The sequence below is a fragment of the Nelumbo lutea genome, chromosome 6 (assembly GCF_056320005.1).
Source record: "Nelumbo lutea isolate HS-2025 chromosome 6, American lotus-T2T, whole genome shotgun sequence".
Classification (NCBI taxonomy): domain Eukaryota; kingdom Viridiplantae; phylum Streptophyta; class Magnoliopsida; order Proteales; family Nelumbonaceae; genus Nelumbo; species Nelumbo lutea.
In genome coordinates, this window is record NC_142689.1 from 58,454,928 (window position 1) to 58,474,206 (window position 19,279).

The following is a 19,279-nucleotide window of genomic DNA, read 5'->3' on the forward strand; positions in this document are numbered from 1 at the left end:
GTGTTGGCGACCCGGCCCTTCGTAAAGTTATGGTGCCTGAGCCCGATGCTGGCAAGCTCAAGTCCAACTGGGAAGGTCCTTACAGAGTGAAACGAGTGCTCGGGGAAGGAGCATATGAGCTCAAGACCCTCGAAGGGAAACAAGTACCTCGAGCATGGAATATTGTCAACCTAAGGCAATATTACCTGTAAAAATCAAGCGGACCACGCGTCCCTTCCAAAGTCTAAGGGCCAGAATACCGAGCTAATGTGACCTCAGCATAAGAAGACCCCAGTCGCCACTTCGGCTTGGGAGAAATCCAAGAGCGGACTACGGGTCCCTCCCAAAGCCTAAGGGCCAAAACACCGAGCTAACAAAGACCTCAGCATGAAGAAAAGACACTTTAGTGACAAAGGCAAGGTATGAAATATTAAAAGCATAAGTAGCTCGGGTTTAAACCCCGTGAAGCATAGTTCATCCCGATACGTTGGTCGAACTGAGAAATAGCCAACCAATGCTTAGCTCGGGCATACGTTGTAATCACTCTGTGATATAACACAGAGGCCTTAAATGTGACAAGTCGGGATAACGCCTACCAAAGAGCCCTACTTCAAGTATGTAACTTTAACAGTTCAAGTGATGAGATTGCTTTAGTAAATACAAAGGAAGTCCATCATACTCAGAAGAAGGGAGAAACTTTCATTCAAAAAAAAATGACAAGTGCAATAACCAAGATAAACAGCTCGGAAAAGGTTCCATCATCATAAGGCACAACCGCCCAACTAACAACTTGTGAAAGACCGGGTTTACGGCACCCGGAAGCCACAGAAGCCCCGAGAAACGCCACCTCAAGAATCCGCCTCCTCATCCTCCGGAGAATCAGGCTCCTCTTCATCCGCCTGGTCCGCTGTCTCAGGAGATAGACCCTTCATAGTAATGCCGTTGAGGTTGAGCCTGTAGAACTTCTTCTGAACTAGCCACCAGCAGAGCTTAAACCCTGAATGGTATGAACCCGAACCATACTCCACCTGGAGGTCATGAAATTCTTGGGAGTCTTTAAAATCCCAGACCGTTGCCTGAGAAACTCCCTCTCCCCCGCCATCCTCGATGACTCCTCCCTGTAGCGTGTGCTCTCTTCAGTAAGCCGAGCGATTTGAGCTTCCTGGTCATGGACGAGCAGCTCCTGAGACTCGCTCCCCTTGCGGGTATGATGGAGCTCGCCCTGGATCCGGTCGAGGTCGACTTGGAGCTTTTGGTTGGTAGCACGCTGGTCGAGAGCGTCAACACGATGGATGTGTGTCTGGAGAGCCATGGCATGAATGGCAGAATTTACCTATCGGCAAAAAAAGAAAGATCAGAAGACAACAGGAAAGGGCAAAGTGAGAGAAGAGGGAAAAAGGTCACTTACCACCATACAGTGAGCAGAGGCGAACGCAGATAAATCCCCGGGCTCCATGTTTCCCCACTGAGCGATTGTATCATTGGTAACTGCTTTCCGGCTCCTCCAGCGAGCTACTAGATAATCATTTACCCCTTCCCAGTTTCCCACTGGGAATCGAGGGTAAGGACGGGGCTGAAGGATACCTCCCCTGACTAGGGGAGTTCGCTTCCCCCAGGGTTAGTCCCACTAGTCCTCTCAGGGGGGGGGGGGGGCATTGGAACCTCGGGCGAAGGAGAGGGAAGGACCAACTCGGTGGACCTGAACTCAGTGCTTCCCGAAGGCAGGGTTCGGTCGGGGCGCGTCCTCTTCACTTGGCGTCTCTGGCTGCCCGAGAGAAGGCAGCGCGAATCAGCACTAGACATGATGGTTGCCACAAGACCACAAGGTATTAGTCCGATAATAAACAAAATGCATGTGTACACAAGTCGCAAGGCACTACGCGACCTAAAAAACCGACCTACCCGGGCTCAAGCCTGCTTGCACGAGCTTCTCATTGGCTAAGTAGTCTGAGCAATGGAAGCCTACCAACGCCCAAGACAACATCATTTTCCGAGTCTCAGGGTCCAGCTCAACCCCGGGGTCCTGGATAGCGCCCTTCCAAGTAGTGGGAAAGGGCCACCCCTCGGGGTTATGGACCACAAAGTAGTCCCGCTTCCAGGCGGGAATCTTATTCGGCAACTCGTATAAGAGCTTATAGTCGCGACGGGGGAGAGGTAATAAAAGCACATCTCCGGAGGAACCCCAGGAGCAGCATTCTTTATACAAATGATAGAAGCAAAAATATCAAGATCTAAAGGAAGACAGTACTCGTAACACAAAGATATAGTCCCAACCATGTTTTGAATGGCGTTGGGATGAAGTTGGTCAATGGTGATGTTAAAATGATTTAGCACCTCCACTATCAAGGGGTGCAGGGGGAGACGCAAGCCAGCCTCGAGCTGTTCTTGAAAGATTACTATGTCATTGGGACCATGCTCCCAAGGGAAGTTGCCAGTAGGGAGGTTGTAAACCAGGTCCCCTGGGAGACAAAAGTAGCAGATCAGAGACATGAGTCTCTCCACTGTCATTAAGGAAGGGCCAAAGGTATCAGGCTCCCTTCCCCTAGAAGTAGATGTTGTATCGCCAGAGGCTTCCCGAGCCTCCGGGATACGCTCCCAGGCTCCCCCTGAGCTCGAGGGAGCATCATCATCCTGCCTACCGCCCCTGTGATAGACATGACGTGGGTACCCAGACATGGCTAACGGCGATTGGGACTCACTATAGTAAGACGGAACGAAGCAGACTAAGGAACTCGACTAAGCTAGGCGAAGTATGCGACCTCAGGATCCAAAGGATGGCGTGGAGGAAGGTAGGGCCCGAGGGGGGCCCCTATTTATAGCCCCCGCCCTCTCAAACTGATAGCCCGGATCAAAGCAGATCCAACGGTCCGCAGATTTCCTGACCGCACACCTTTTGAAAACCAAAGGCGATTGGCAGCACATCTTCCACGATTGAGGTAGTCGCAGCCACAAGACGTTTGGGATTAAAGGCCACCTCAGCACGTTTTCAGAATTCAAAAAGTCAGGGAAGACAAAAGATCTCTTGATTCCCGTGAATGCATTTAATGAGGGTAGTCAATCAAGTTAGAATTTTGGTCAAATGCGCCCATCGCGCTTCATAAACTCCCCACGCTAAGGCAATACCCTTAGCCCAAGGAGTGGGGGGCAATTGATGAAGGGTGATTTGACCTGATCTATGAAATGGCGACATGTGGACATTGACCCGACGTAAGCGACAACTCAGCATTGTGGCCCGATACAGCTAAGTAACGGGCCCATAAAGCAGCTCGCCACAATGCAAGCTCCGGGTTCCCCGAGCTACCTCCAAAGGGATATTCCGAGGCAACTTCAGCTCGCAAGTTAAGAAAACCAGCTTGCCCGAACTCCCAAGCAGACAAACCATCATGAGGACTAATTCTACTAAGGGTACTCCCGAAGTATTCTGAGCTTGCTGCAAAGTAGATCGGGAGTGGGCCGCACGAGCATTCCACAGGAAGCTTCTATCTGATAGGCCGTACCAATCAGACTGCACCATATCCCTCACTGACGACGCAGTCCCTGTCCTTTCGACAGTCTGCACCCACGTCTCTTAGTGGGCGGAGGTGTCCCTGTCACTTTGGAGACGTGTCACTCGCCCGGGTAAGGAGTACATCACAACGGCCACCTGCGCAGCCCTGGCAGGTAACGGCTATGGCAGGGGGTCTAGTGGCGGTTATGTCCGATCCCCCAAGGTGTGCCCCTATAAAAGCCCTCAGGGCAGAGGAAAAACTTCTTCGGAAAAAGGACCAAAAAATCTCTTGAGTAGAGGAAAACTACGCGACCTCCACTCTTAGCCTTTGTTTTTCCTTTCACTTCCCATACATAGTACTAACTTAAGCATCGGAGTATTCCCACCAGGTAAACCCCCGAGAATCCTTCCTTTCATCTTCTCAGGTCCCGCTCGTTGCTAGCAAGGAGCCAGTCAGCGGTAAGCTAGGAGTGTCTGGATCGCGCTACATCAATATACATATAATATATAATATATTATTAAAATTCGATTTTAACCAAAATAACAAAAAATCGAACTAAAAATTTCGGTTTTGGTTATTTCAGTTTTTGTAAAATTCGGTTTCGATTCGGTTTTTTAAATTTTAGTTTATTCGGTTCGGTTTTTAACCGAATAAACCAAATGCTCACCCCTAATTAAATCTATGCCCAATACTTTTAACAATATGAACCCATATATTTTAAAACTTACGCAAAAACAAAACCACTCTTTATCCAAGTGATACTAAGCAATTCAACCATTTGAATCAAACTGGTTAACCCATGATGTCATAGTCAGATAATAAAAATTTTAAATAAGAATATAGAAAATTACAAAAATATAGAAAAAATTAGACACGATATTTTTATTAAGGGTAAATTACAAAGACCCCCTTGTACTATGGGGTTTGTGACAAAGACCCCCTGTAATTTGTTTTGCAACAAAGACCCCTATGACTGTGAGACAAAAACCCCTTTCCGTAGCCTTCCGTTGAAATCTGCCTTTACAATATTTTTTAATCCCCACTTTATAATGATTATTAAGTAACCTTACGATACACGAATAGCAGCGGTGGCGAACTTCCGTTGAAGTCCTCCCTCTCTCTCTCTCTCTCTTTCTCTCTCCCCCAATCTCTCTTCTTCCCCTTCCCCTTTCTCTCCTCTTCTTTCTTTTTTCCGATTTTCTTTGTTTTTTCTCTGTTTTCGTTTCCTTGCAAATGAAGAACAGACAACTTACAATTTGCTTTTCCTTGTTTCGGATTTCAGGATCTAAACATGGCAGCCATATTGAAAAGGCTTTCACATTCCAGTAGGGGTGTCAATGGACCGGTTTCGGGTTGGACACCGTCCGAATCAGAAGTGATGTGGACAGACTGGACGGTCCTAAAAATGATATGGGCGCGGACTAGTCCGAACATGAATAGTCAGTACATTCATAGAATGGACTAAAAGTAGACCAAGCCACTAGTTCGAATGGTCCGTTTAATGTTCATTTTCGTTTGAACTTTGAAGCATGAAGTGTGGAAGCTTTCGAAAGCTAGGGTTCAACACCTCTGCACCTCCATCGGTCCATCCTCAGTCTCAACGGCGGACAGTGGTATTTCTTTTGATCACCTGATTTTGTTATTTCACCATGCCTGATGCCATGTGCTCTCTCCCCTACATTTGAGCCATTGTCACTTGCAGGAAGTATACTTAGTTCCGGTGGAGGAGAAGCCCCATCCTTGCCGAGAAAGGATTATCCGAAGCCATTAATCTTCCACGATGGACGGGCGGTGGCAAGGCCTACACCATTAAACGTGTCAGTAGTGCTACTGTGGGTACCTATGGGAGTCATTCTAGACAAATGCATGATTCAGTTAAAAGAGTGATAGATTTATTCAGATTTTTTCTTTTATTTTCTTTTTCTATTTTAGAAAGCCAAATGCATGATTCATTGTATAGACAGACACTCATGATATGAAAAATGGGAGTTTCCAAAGGAAAATGTTTTTTATTTATTTTTTCTTTTTGTTTGTTCAGTTCAGTATGTATTGACAGTTACGTTGAGAGGGGTTCACTGATACATTGTGATATTTTGAACATTTTCCCAATTGTATTCATAGTTATCTGATCCTCTGCATATATTTAACTATTGTTTGGGATTACTAGGTTTTGATCATTTGGGTTAGGCTTTCTATTTCTTTTAGGACAATAAATTAGGTTGGATATGTAATTGAAAAATCCACTTCACTGATTGGACCATGACCAATAAATTTGGTTTTTAACATACCTAACAAAAAAAATATCGTCACTGATTAGATTTCAAGTTTTTTTTGCCTAAAATAATTGATTTTCCTGTTTATATTCTGACCTTTGATGCCTATACTTTCAGATGTTAAATTTGTTTTTTCAATTTGGGCTCTTTACTCTTTCACTTTAAGTGAAGTCTATGCATATGATGTCTTACACTTGATCTCTAAGGTAAGTTCATGTGTTGACAAGTACATAGAATAGAAAAAAGCTCTGAAGGGTTGCTCTCATTAGAGAGCCTGTGGAAGTAGATATCAGCCATTTGATGGTATATAAGGGATTGGCTGCAGTGGGCTACTGCCCTGTGTCAAATTCTACAAGCCAGAGTTATAAAAGATATGAAAAGATATTAATGGGAGTTTGGAGACCATACAAACGTAGGTAAAAATCACTGAAGCACCCTGCACAAATATTCTTGCATGATCCAAATATGCTCCCTAACGTGGAGGAACATTTTACTTGTTTTTTCTATTTTTCCCTTTGACCAATTGTAGAGCACATTTTTGTTTTTATTGTATCTCAAGACCTGTTATTTGGGGTGTTTAAATAAAAGTTAACCCCACCTTACTTTGATATTTAAGATAGAATTGAATAAATTTTCATCACCTGCTTCATTGTCACTGCTACTACTCCCACTCCCACTCCCATTCTCACTGTTGTTCTCACTACTCCCACTTGAACTTGAAGTCTTCTCATCTCTTTCTTCAACATTCACCTGAGCCCTCAAGGCCTTTGCGGCTTTAGGGCCCTTTTCTGCCTCATCATCACTGACATTGAGGGATGGAATCTCTAAAGGTAATTCCCCAGACAAATTGTTTTGCTAGACATAGAGATATTTGAGGGTTGGAATCTTCCAAATGCTTATTGGAATCTCTCCAGTCAATCTGTTTGTAAACAACGCAAGTTCCTCTAATTTACTCCAAGATCCCAACTCACTTGGAATTTTGCCTTCGAGTTGGTTTTTCTGCAAGAGGAATTCCTTCAAGAAACTACAGGTCCCAATCTCTGGTGGAATTACCCTTGACAAAGAGTTCTCATTGAGGTAAAGTAGCTCCAATTTAGTTAGTAATCCAAAAGAAGAGGGGATCTGACCTGTTAATTTATTACCCGGAGCTGCCAAGAATCTTAAGCCACTGCAATTGCCCAAGCCTGATGGTATTTCTCCATCAAATTGATTGTAAGTCAAGACCAACTCTTGCAAATTCCTGCAACTACCTAAACCCCCCAACTTTATCTTGCCCTCAAGTCTGTTCGAACTGACATACAAGTAAGCAAGGAATTGAAGATTGTTTAGGTTTTTAGGAAAAACTCCAACTAACTAGTTCTCAGTAAGATAGAGTTCTTCCAATTTAGTACAATTCCCAATAGATTCTGGTATCATCCCTGATAATTGATTACTATAGAGCCACGGAGATGAGAAGGTTTACTGAGACGTTAATGGTAGTGACCCACAACTGAACCGGCTGATGATGCAGTAAACTGCTTGTGTGAAATGAAATCATATCCCTTTATGTTGACTTTTAATGGCTTTCAGATGACGTTAATGGCTTTCAAATCAGATCAGATGACGCAGTAAACTACTTGTGTGAAATGCAATCATATCGTTTTATGTTAATTTTTAAGTATAGAAAACATTTTTTGAGGAAAACATTTAATTTGGATTGGATTGGGTACAATCCTGTCCATTTGCATTTCAATTGGAGTGGACTGGATCCAGTTTGTATGGGGTTTGGACCAGATTTGGTCCAATCCATTTGTAAAAGGACCAATGTTGGACTGGACCGGATTGGATCAAATCCCGTCCAATTGACAGCCCTACATTCCAGAAACCAGTACCCCTGAAACCTGGGACCAACCACATACAATTGTTAGGAATGACAGTCGGATTCCCAGTAATATATATTTTGCAATGTTCAATTTCCTTTCTTTCTTATCTTAAACAAGGAACTTAAGTAAAGATCTCTCTCTCTCTGAATAAAGGATAGTGGAGCCTACTTGAGAATTAGGCTTGCTGCTGGTGTTCATCGTGTAGTTGTCCAAGGTTTGAACACTAGAACACTTGATCTATGGGCGAATGGATGGGGACATCAGGTAATCATGCATCAACTTTCTAAGCTTAAACTGCACCATATATCTCATAGTCCATGAGTAGCAGCTACCCAATGGATTAAGCTTGGCGCATGCCACAGGTTGGAGTGGATGGAGAAAAGAACCAAATCTTTATTCCAAGGCAACAGAGAAGGTATCGTGGAAAGAGGCCAAGGGGGGTGGATATGCTCTTACATGGTACAAGGTATCATACCGTGAAACCACTACTACTGGAATCTGATCAGTGATCAGACTGAATTTGGTGTGATGTTTTTGCTTTTTCTTTTATTACGACTTATATCTAGCTACGAATGGTAACAGATAAGATGAAAATTTCTCATTCCAGAACTTCGACGCTTCTGAAGGAGACAACCCAGTCGCTCTAATCTAACAAGTATATTGGGCAAGGGCATGGTTTGGGTTAATGGCAAAAGCATTGGTCATTACTGGGTAGACTATAAGTCTCCTTTGGGGAAGCCCACTCAGTCCAAGTATGTTTCCCGTGATCGCAGCACCGTCACAACAGCTATAGAGACAAGATTGAAGACAAAGAAGAGAATAAAGGGAAGATGAGAAATGGGTTTCTTCCGTCCTTTCATTTCGGAGAGTTGGGAGAGAGAAAAGAATGAGAGAAGATGGTGAGGGAGGGGAAAAGAAGAGAAGAAAGGGAAAACAATAGGTTAAATAGGTTTTAAGAGAAAAAGGGTAAAAAAAGAAAATAGAAGAAGTTTAGTGGGGTATTTTGGTAATTTAATGCATTTTGTCATTTGACTTAACGGTCAAGGGGGGTCTTTTCTCACGGTTATAGTATAGGGGGTCTTTGTCGCAAAACAAAGTACAAGGGGGTCTTTGTCACAGACCCCATAGTACAGGGAGGATCTTTGTAATTTACCCTTTTATTAATCAAACTAAAAAAAGTGTAATAAACAAGAATTGTTTTTATTGATGATGAAAATGAAATACATAATCTAAAACTAACCAAAAATGAAATTATTTTCCTCTTTGATGGAGATCAATAGTTCAACTTTTGTGTCAAATGTGTCAATCTTTAATTTCATAATTAAACAATAAAAGTTAATAAAACATAAAAACATAAAAAATAAAAAATACATACATTTTACAAAAAAACATTTGAGTACATGTATAATATCATATACTTATCATATTAAACAAAAAATAAGTGTAAAAAATAGTATTATTTTTACACACACAGAAATGAAAATATATATAGAAAAAAAATGAACACATCTATAATTAATTGTATATTTACAGTACTAGTAAATATATGAATAAAATTGTGGAACTTTCTTTTGACTAAAATACACATTTTTTGAATTTAATCACTATTTAATTGTGAGGTTTAAATTTTATTTTGAACTACTACTTTTCACATTAATCAATTCTCTCTCTTTAAATCTTACATTTTTTATATGTGAAAAAAAAAGATATAATAAAAAGATAAGACATTATAAAAAGAATAGTCCATTCAAACAAGTAGGTCTATTAATAATTCCCAAAACTTTGCAGCCCAACATGAGGTATTTACATAATCTAATTCAGATTTTGCAATATGCATCCAATTAATAATGAAAAAACAAAAAAAAAAACATGAATTTTATAAAAACTTTTGGATACATTATCATTATCATCATCTAGAAATGATATATCCACACTTACTAGTAATAAAAAATATACCATTAAAAAAACAAAGAGAAAACATAAAAAATCCAAAGAATTTGTAAGTTGTATGTCAAATTTGTAATGTAAAAATCTTTTTTCCTTTCTGGTATTCCAACGAAAGACATGATACTGAAAACTGAAAAGGATTTGACCCATCAAAGCCCCCATGCAATGAAAGCCCAGTAGATTGCTTGCCACTTTTATGACCTCAGTTGATTGATTATAAGTTTTTTAGGTATCATGTATTCATGTCTTTCCTCTACATCATAGTCAAACCCCTTAAAAATCAAAAGTTCAACTTCAACGGTTCAAATAAATTCTAGTATATTCAAGAATCTGTCGGTTCTGGATCTTCCGGAATGAGGTTCTTTTTAGGCATTGTTGGCAATTGGGTGGTGTTCAATCTTTCAAGAAAAAAAAAAAAAAGAACTAATCAATCAACAAAGTAAAGAAAAATCTAGTTCTTCAAACCTATAGCCTGTGAAATCACGAACCTATATTCCCAACCAGTAGTTGCAACCATTTTGCTTTCTTCACAAAATGAGGTCCCTGTTATATCATCTAAAATTCATTTTTTTATTTAAAAAAAAATTAAATAAAATAATTGCAATTTACTATCTCATGAAATATATATTTTTTCAAATACATTCAAACAAATTCAACAATACTTTTAAAGATATTAACACAAATCCATTAAATAATTCATAAGAAAAACACAACTAAAGGGCAGCATAATGCACAAGGCTCCTGTGGAGGGATGGATGTATGTAGCCTTACCCCTCTGAACATATAGAGAGGTTGTATAACAAACACAATCACTAATAAGGATTGCTCTCCCTATCGCTACCAACGGGGATGGAAATTCCCCCAGCCCTATCCTTGTGAGGTAATTTTCCATCCCTATTCTTTGCAAGATAAGAAGAGTGAGTTTTTCCTTGTAGCAATGGCATTTCCTTGAGAATAACTATTATTTGTTTGTACAGTCACGATGTTATTATTATTTTGTTCAAATTCAAATTTAATCATATCATTGATATACCAAATTTGATCCATTATGATCAGATTATGAATCCAAACCTATCAGATCTAATTCCATTTCATTTAAATATATACTTATTTATATTTCATCTATTAATAAAACTGGTGTGACCATTATGTTTTTATGAACATAAATAAGTTATTTTTCAATTTCTCATGATATACAATTTCTCAATTTAACTTAGCCTATGAGTTTATCTTACACCACCAATCCCAAATTTAGATAAAGCTGTTATCAAACTCTCATGATTATTCATATGGCCAACCCCATATAATTGGGACAAGTCTTGGGTGATAATGATGATGATACAATTTTTTTTAGTTTGGACATAGAAACCCTACCAACACCTACCTATAGACAACATCACAACTGCATCAGGAACATCTCCCTATGAAAAGTATGGGAGATGTTCCTGATGTGCTGATGTGGTGTCCTATGGATTGGGTAGTAGATCCTTTGCCAATTTTTCAATTTATGCCTTGCAATCATAGATATTATGAAAAATCTCATGTTAGAAGGTCCATGGAAATACATGACTCTCTCATGGGATGCAATGTACAATGTAACTTTGTAGTTTGATTGGTCAACTTACGCCTTGTCAGGCCCTTAATACCTCAACAAATAAAATACAAAACATTAAGGGTTTGTTTGATTTGGGAGAATATGGGTTCTGGAATCAAAATGAGAATCCAATTGTTTTACTAGGTGGAATCAAAATCCCATTTTCATTCCTGATGGAATGGCATTTCCAAATTAATTTGAGAGAATAGTCATCCCCTCCCCCTCTATCGGGAATGAGAATTAATCCATTTCAATTGATTATAATTCTCATTTGAGCATAACAGGTAGAGGAATAAACCATTCCAATTCTAATAGATTTTGATTTTGATTCAACTATGAACCAAATGGACCCTAAGTCATTTAGTTAAACCACTTCAAGTGTTAAAAAACATGGTCCCTACACAATAATCAAACAGGACATAACTTTCTTAATTGTGTATGATCATAGTCTAGGCACCTTGTCTAAGTACAAAGAATAATTCATTTATGGAGATCCTTAATCATTACGTAGATGAACATGACAATACATTTAAGATCACTAAACTTCGTAAATAATGCATCAAAAAACACATGATCCATCATCCTTTTTTTAATTTCCTCCCTAAAAAGGTAGATTAATAGGAAATTATTTTATTATTAGTAAGTACTCAAGTTTATTTCTCTAGTCTTTGATGTAACCTTATTAGCAATTTTAAATATCTTATAAGTTACAAAAATTAATTGGAAAAACTGTTTTTCTACCAAAATATAATTTGATAATTGTTTGATGTGTCCTAAACTCCTAATTGTATTTTTCTGCTGATTATATCCTAATTTAAGATATAGTTTTTTCTTTTTTGGGTAATAGAAGAAATTATCTTTTGATCTCTTTTTGCAAGTTGAAGGGACTAAAAGGTACGGGTGATCATGGGCCGAGCTGGGCCCGGGTTGGACTTTGCACTTATGATAAGGGTTATAGCTTATGCCCAGGCCTGGCCCAGCCCAGGGTTCTGGGCCAAAAACATAAGCCCTAGCTCAGGTCTATATGGGCCCGGGCCGGGTCGGGCCTGATTTCGGGCCAATGTCACTCATATATAAAACATTACATATCTATATATTAAATGACATAACATGCATATAAACTTATTTTATACATTATATAATATAAAATATTATATATAATATAAATTACATGTTATATATTTATATATATAATATATAATATAATGTAAAATAACAAGTATACATATGTATACATTATAAAAAAATATATAAGTTTAAATATATGCTGACCGGGCCGGGCTTGAAGTATTAAGCCCAAGCCTAGTCCTAAAATTTGTGGGCCCGGGCCTAGGCCGGGCCTGAATACAAAACCTAGGCCCAAGCCTAGAATTTCCGAACCGGGCTTGTGCGGGCTAGGCCAAGCCGGGATGAAATGATCACCCCTACTAAAAGGGTTAAGGGTAGACAAAAAAAAGGCAAACATGGATCCAAGTATTAATTAAGAAATGAATTTAGCACTTATAATTTAAAAATGGATGTAGCATTACATAGAATGAAATGGCAATACATGATTCATGTATTTGACTGCATGTAATTGAGATGAGGCTAAGACAATGATGATGATGATGATGATGATTAAGCATAAGTTTATAATTATCGCATGTTACCTTATAATAAACATTAGCATTGCAAGCTCATGATAGAACAATTACATTTGATTTCAGTGAACCATTAAGACCCAATGTACTAGGATATGCAACAAACAATTGTGCTTACAATGATCTATGTAACTAATCAATAGTAAACATGCTAGTGACCCATACCTTATGCACACAAATTAGTAGATTGTACATGCCTTTTATATGTAACAGGTCAAGATCAAGAGAGTTTACCTTTTACCTTTTTTTGGCTATTGCTGTCTAGATCGGATACAATGCTCATAAGATTGTGTTCACACCATTCCCATAGCCTTTTACAACCGTGCATTGAGAATATTTTCATAATTGTATGTTTTTTTTCATGGGGAAATATTCTTAATGCAAGACTGCAAGGGACTGTACAAACAGTGTGAACCCAGTCTTGTGAGGACCAAATCCGATTTCAATGTTGTCATCATTTAATTGCCTTGACGACTAAAAAAATCAATGTAAGGTGTACGAGGTTGTCATTCCATTTCATACAAGCATATCTCCTTAGATAAATCTTTGGATGTAATAAGGCAAATGCTAATATGTGGAATTTATGTTATGAGAATGAACTGTGACTACACAACCCCCGTTCTATTGATATGTGTACCCCATTATGATATTGGGTCCTGCCAAGTCTTATAAAGTTTATGGCTGAAGTTAGGCATGCTTATCATGAGTTAGGTTTTTATCACTTATTAACAAAAAATGTATATACCCAAGCCTGAGCCTGAAGCCTGGTGTACGTTATGCAATATCTTAGTTCCGTCTTCTAATTCCATATTTACTTAACTTGTTCCTATCCAATCACACATGTTAAACACCAAAGATATTGTCATTCGAAAAGTAATATTTACAATCCAAGCTCGAGCCCATGGGCCTCAAAATGCTCACTTGTCCTATGAAATACAATGATTTTCGCATAATAGTTTGACCCAATCCCATGGGCTCTTGACATCAGGCCCACTAGGTTCACACAACCCTCCTCTCTCTTTAGATAAAAGAAAAGCAAAAGAAAAATAAATTGCCTTCACATACCCCCTCTTTCTCCGCCTCCCCTAACATTAGGTCCTACACAACCCCCTTTGCTCCACCAATTATGACACTGGACCCTACACAACCCTTCTCCCTCTTGACACAAGGCCCCATTGGGTCCCACACAACCCTCTGTCTCTTTTCCATAATATACACCCCACACAACCCCTTCTCTCTCCTCTTCTCCCTCTCTTCCCCCCCCCCCCAACACTAGACCCCACACAACTCCCTCTTTCTCCTCTTCTCCCTCTCTCCCCCTAATTATGACATTGGATCCCACATAACCCCCTGTCTCTCTCACCCTCTCCACTTTGATTAAAAAAATAGTAAAAATCATAAAAGATGAAATTAAAAATATTTTATGGAATGTTGTTAATAATATTAAAAGTACATAAAATAATGAAAAAGTATAAAAACAAAAATATAAGTTAATTAACTAATCTAAGTCCACTTAACTATATAATATTAGAAAATATAAATTAACTATGTTAAAGAAATATAAATTAAATAATTGATGTTAAATGAATAGGTTGTCATCATATACTTGACGGGGGAAGAGATGCAGAGAGAGAAGTAGAGCAAAAGGCTATCATGACAAAAGTTATTGAAATTATTGTTTTAATTTAAATTAATTGAAAGAGAGAATTGGTGTGATGTAATAGTCATTACAACAATCAAAGAGAGAGAGTTGATGTGATGTAATAAAGAGAATTGTTTTGAAAATTGGACCGCTTGACTTGAGAACACCTAATACGGGACAAATTGTATTGGTAGACACAAGTTGGTCAATGCCCAGCACACAAGTGCCTCTAACCACAAAGCTACTTCTTATTTTATGTCAACAAATGTAATAAATTCATTTTTATTAAAATTAATGTCTACATGCAAATAAAAAAGCAACATACATTTATTTTCAACAACTCTAACTACAAATTAAAGAGAACAATATTGAGAATTGGTAATTTATAAATCAGTATAATAAGTAATTTATAAAATCCACATATATATCAAAAATGAATTTTAATTCCAAAATTTTATACAAATAAAATAATAATTATATAATAATTATTTTTTATAGTAATAATAGTATAATTATAAAATACTTAAAATTGATAAATTTGCAAATGATATATATCTTAAATTTTTATAAATTAATAATTAATATTTTCGTTTTCATTAAATAACAAAATATTTATTATTTACAAAAATAAAAATATTGTTTACAAATTATTTGAACATATAATATAAATTGAATCAATCAAATTCATTAATATACATTTTATATAAAAAATATTTTTTTAATTTAGAAATTTTATAAAAAAATATTAATAATGGAACAATTATTTTAGTAATTAAAATTTATAAATTTTCATATGATATGCATCTTCAAAATTTTAATAGATTTGATATATTCTAAGTTAAGACTATATATTTTTATAAATTATTAATTTTACCATTTATAATAACATATTTATTGTTCAATTTTTCAAAATATTGTTTACCAAAAATTTGAGAATTATTATTTTTAGTTGAATTGTTTATTAATGTTAAAAAATAAAAATAGAAAATAGAAAAAAAATTATACAATAATTGCATATGATCTATGCCTTACACTTTAATAGATAATAAAATAATATTGGATTTTTGCATGTATTAATTTATAAAAATATATATAATATGTGCCTTGGACTCTTGATTGTTAATTTATTAATAAAATGCATTTCCTTAACGTATCCAAGCACTTCCATATTTTTCTTCTATATTTATGCACTTTTCAAGTGTATCCGTATCCAAGTCGTCTAATACGATACCTGATACCGATACTTTAATCCTTGATGATAACTATTAAAACCTGAAAAAGAGAAGTGATGAGCAATTAATCTACATGAATATGCTTTTGTACTTAGAATATCTCATTGTAGAAAGGCTCCAAAATTATAAATGATGGGATGGGGATGGAAATGGTTAATTGTGGTATTCTATCCAAACCTACAATAAGTGAGTATTGTAAACCATGTGAATCATGTATTTAATTTTTTGCTATGACTACTATGCTACCAAGTGGTTGTATGATGGTATGGTATATTAAAGCATATAGAAAATTTTGAATTTTTAAATTTTATGGCTACCTACTTACTATATTTTAATTTTATTAGCTCTTACTTCTTGATTCTTGATATAATTTTTATTTTTTATAAAACATGAATTGTAAATGCAATGCACATTTGTAGTGATTAAATCTAAAGTTTTTTATTTTATGCAAATAAGCCTAGAATTTCATTAAAGACTTGGTCGACTTAAATACAAAATAATGGGATGTCCACATCTATAAACTCTTTTTAAATAAATGATTAAATTTATTAATTTGGAATTTAGTTAATCAAATGATCAAATCAGTAAACAGCTTGATATTTTTTTATTTGATCTTTTAGTCAATAAATGTGCAATTATAAATTTTATATTTTCTGTTTGTATGAAGGGATTTGATATCTATTTTGATTTCTTTTATTAAATTAAAATAGCAGAACCTCCAACCCCAAATACTAATCAATCTAATCCAAATCAATCACAAGAATCTAGTTCATCAAATATTAGAACAAAAAAATATGATTCTACATGGCTCATGTTTCCCTTAAGGTGGATCCTCTTAGTAGAGCAAAGTCAATGACATGTCTTTATTTTTAAAAGACTTTTAAAGGGGAGGCATTAATAGGATAGAACAACATCTTGCCCAAAGGAAAGGTGATTTGAACTTCACCATAAAATACCCAATGAGGTTAAATACAATGTGGAGCAGTTGTTGAATGATGTCATTGAAAGAAAAAAAAAATGAAAAACAAAATATGAATTCTTTTGATAATAGTATAATATAATGTGACGATGATGGAGATGATTTCGAAATTAAGAAAAAAACAAGTACAACATCAAGAAAGGGGAAACACCTTCAGAGCTAATAACTAGACATTTTGCTCTATAAACCATTCCAAGTGCATAATCTAGTATTAAGAGTGCATTAGTCTCTAGTAAGTTATATATTTTTATATTTTATTTTGAGTAACTAAGCATTGTAGTTGATGAATTAAAAATATATAATTTTATAGCAATATCTATGGAGTCTCTTGTAATTTTTCTTCTTTATCTTTTTTGTTCTTTTTACCAAGAAGCTATATTGTAAAGAAATTGAGAGACTAGAACCTTCTAAATTGAAAGAACTCATTGTCATTTGTAAAGGTAAGGGTACTCTTCTAAGTCAGTTTTGTTTCTATTTTATTATTATGTTTCTTTATATAGGGTATATTTAAAACTGGATAAGAATGTAAACTCAGATTTCATATTCACTTTTCTTACCCACTTTATATGGGGTATATTTAAATCTATATTGAGAGATATGTGGTTGTAATTCACAACGGGTAGAGAGGGTAGGAGAAGTGAGTAGGAAATCGTGTTTCTAAGCTTGTATGCCATTTTAGTTGATCTTCTAGAACATGGATAAAAGTCTTAACAATAGTTTCAGTTAGTTAAGGTTCATAAATATTAATTTTTTAGTATTTTAGAATGCTTTACAAATTGAAAAATAAATAATTCTTTAACTTTTTAATTTTATTTTTGTTTGAATTTTTCTTTAATCACTTTCAACCTTATCTTTTGGGTTGCTTTTGCATATTCGATATTTTCAAACTAATGCATAAAATGTGGCACATCAGAAAAATAGGCTTTTAGTGACATTGCATAAATGTCACTAAAAATTAGGCAAATATCATAAAAAGGTTTTTATGATGTTTGCATCACTATCACGATTGCAAGTGTTGTTAAAAATTTTTGTAACGTTTATGTAACATTTTGCAAATGTCGTCATTATCTATAAAAAAACCATGCATGGAAAGAATTTTTGATGTTTCTAAGACTTTTTGCGACATTTATTAAACGTCATTAAATGGGGTTTTTATGATATTTATTAAATATTACAAAAATCCACATTTGGTGATATTTATTAAACGTCAACAAGACCACTTATTGTAACATTTAACAAATGTGACCAAATATCCCCTTCAAAATGTCGTTAAAGGTAGTACTTTTGTTAAATATTGGATTTTACTCACAATATTGAATGCCAATTGACATTAACGAAAAAAATTTGACCACTAGCATTGATCAACATTGACTAAAAAATTTACTCTTAAAATTGCAATTTTACCGTGACGTATCACATAAAATGATAAAAACATTATTATTTAGGAAAAATTTCTTAAATTACCCTTAGGTTTAGGAAATTGATTAACTATACCCCTACTGTTTCAATATTGTCTTCAAGTGCCCCTACTTTTTGTAATAATTGATACACAGCTACCTTCCCGTTGAGTCTCTGTCACAGACCTTTTACACGTGACTTCACATGTTTGATTTAATTTTAAATCATACCCCAAAATACCATTTTCTAGCTTGCCTTACCTAGCAATTCTGAGTCCATTTCTATAAGTTTGTAACCTGTGGAGGTAATAACAATGATAATTTTGATCGATTAAAAATATACTGAGAAGCGGGTCAGAGGAAGGAGGACCACTACCATTGAAAGTTGTAGTGGCAACAATGATTTAGTTTGAGCAACAAAAAAAAGGGAGACGATGGGGTGCGAGGAGGACAAGGGGATTAGAATTTTGCGATGGAGGAAGGAAGCTAGATGATAGAAAGACAAAATGGTAGGTTATGTTCAAGAAATCGTCATTGCAAATGACTGCAAGCGTTGTTGCTTGGCCCCCTCCACCTCAATCTATTCAAGAAATCATTGTTTCAATTTGGGCAAGACAACGAGCTCTGTTCTCTATTAAGTGCCCACACCGGTTCTGCTGTTGAACCATTCATCAACCATAAATGTTGCTCGGTGGAGTGAAGCTTCTTTGCCTCCGACATCGGTAGTATCCCCTGAACCACGATTTCAAAGCTCATCAAACAGTGAATCTCATGCATACTATTCTTAGCAGAAATCCAAATAAATAGAATCGGTGAACCACTAATTTCAAAGCTCGATTGGCAAGAGCTAAACCTTAGCAATTTTCAATCTCTGAACAAGTTAAGACTATGTGGGGTGGGTTTTGATACTTGATATAGCGGTGGCAGCGGAACACCGACAAGAACACTAGATCTTGTGATATTGCCAAATCCGAACTCCATGATTAGCAACCCCTTGAACTCAACGATGATCATTACTATCAATGTTCTCAAAGGGATTTTCAAGTGTAGAAATGATGGAGATGTAAGTGTCGAGATCGCCTACTAACCACTGAGTTTAGACCAAATTGTGGTCTTGAGGCCGAAGCTAGTGGCACAGGTTTGGGAGTTGGAGGTTCCACCGCTAAGGGAGGAGAGAAGTGTTTGACTTGGGGGTTTGGGTGCATGAAGTGGGTCTCCGGTCCGGCTCGGCCTCTCTCTCTCCTTC

At 36.7% G+C, this 19,279-nt stretch overlaps 1 long non-coding RNA gene and 1 other non-coding gene across 2 annotated transcripts; both read left to right on the forward strand.

The window, feature by feature from the left end:
• The first annotated feature begins 4,897 nt into the window (after window positions 1–4,897).
• Window positions 4,898–5,567, forward strand: LOC148849072 (uncharacterized). The gene is made up of 2 exons (XR_016100993.1): window positions 4,898–5,080; window positions 5,170–5,567. It is a non-coding gene; the product is annotated as an uncharacterized LOC148849072 (long non-coding RNA).
• A 358-nt stretch (window positions 5,568–5,925) lies between these two features.
• On the forward strand, window positions 5,926–6,001 carry LOC148849073 (small nucleolar RNA snoR101). Its single transcript, XR_016101628.1, has one exon. It is a non-coding gene; the product is annotated as a small nucleolar RNA snoR101 (small nucleolar RNA).
• Window positions 6,002–19,279: the final 13,278 nt, after the last annotated feature.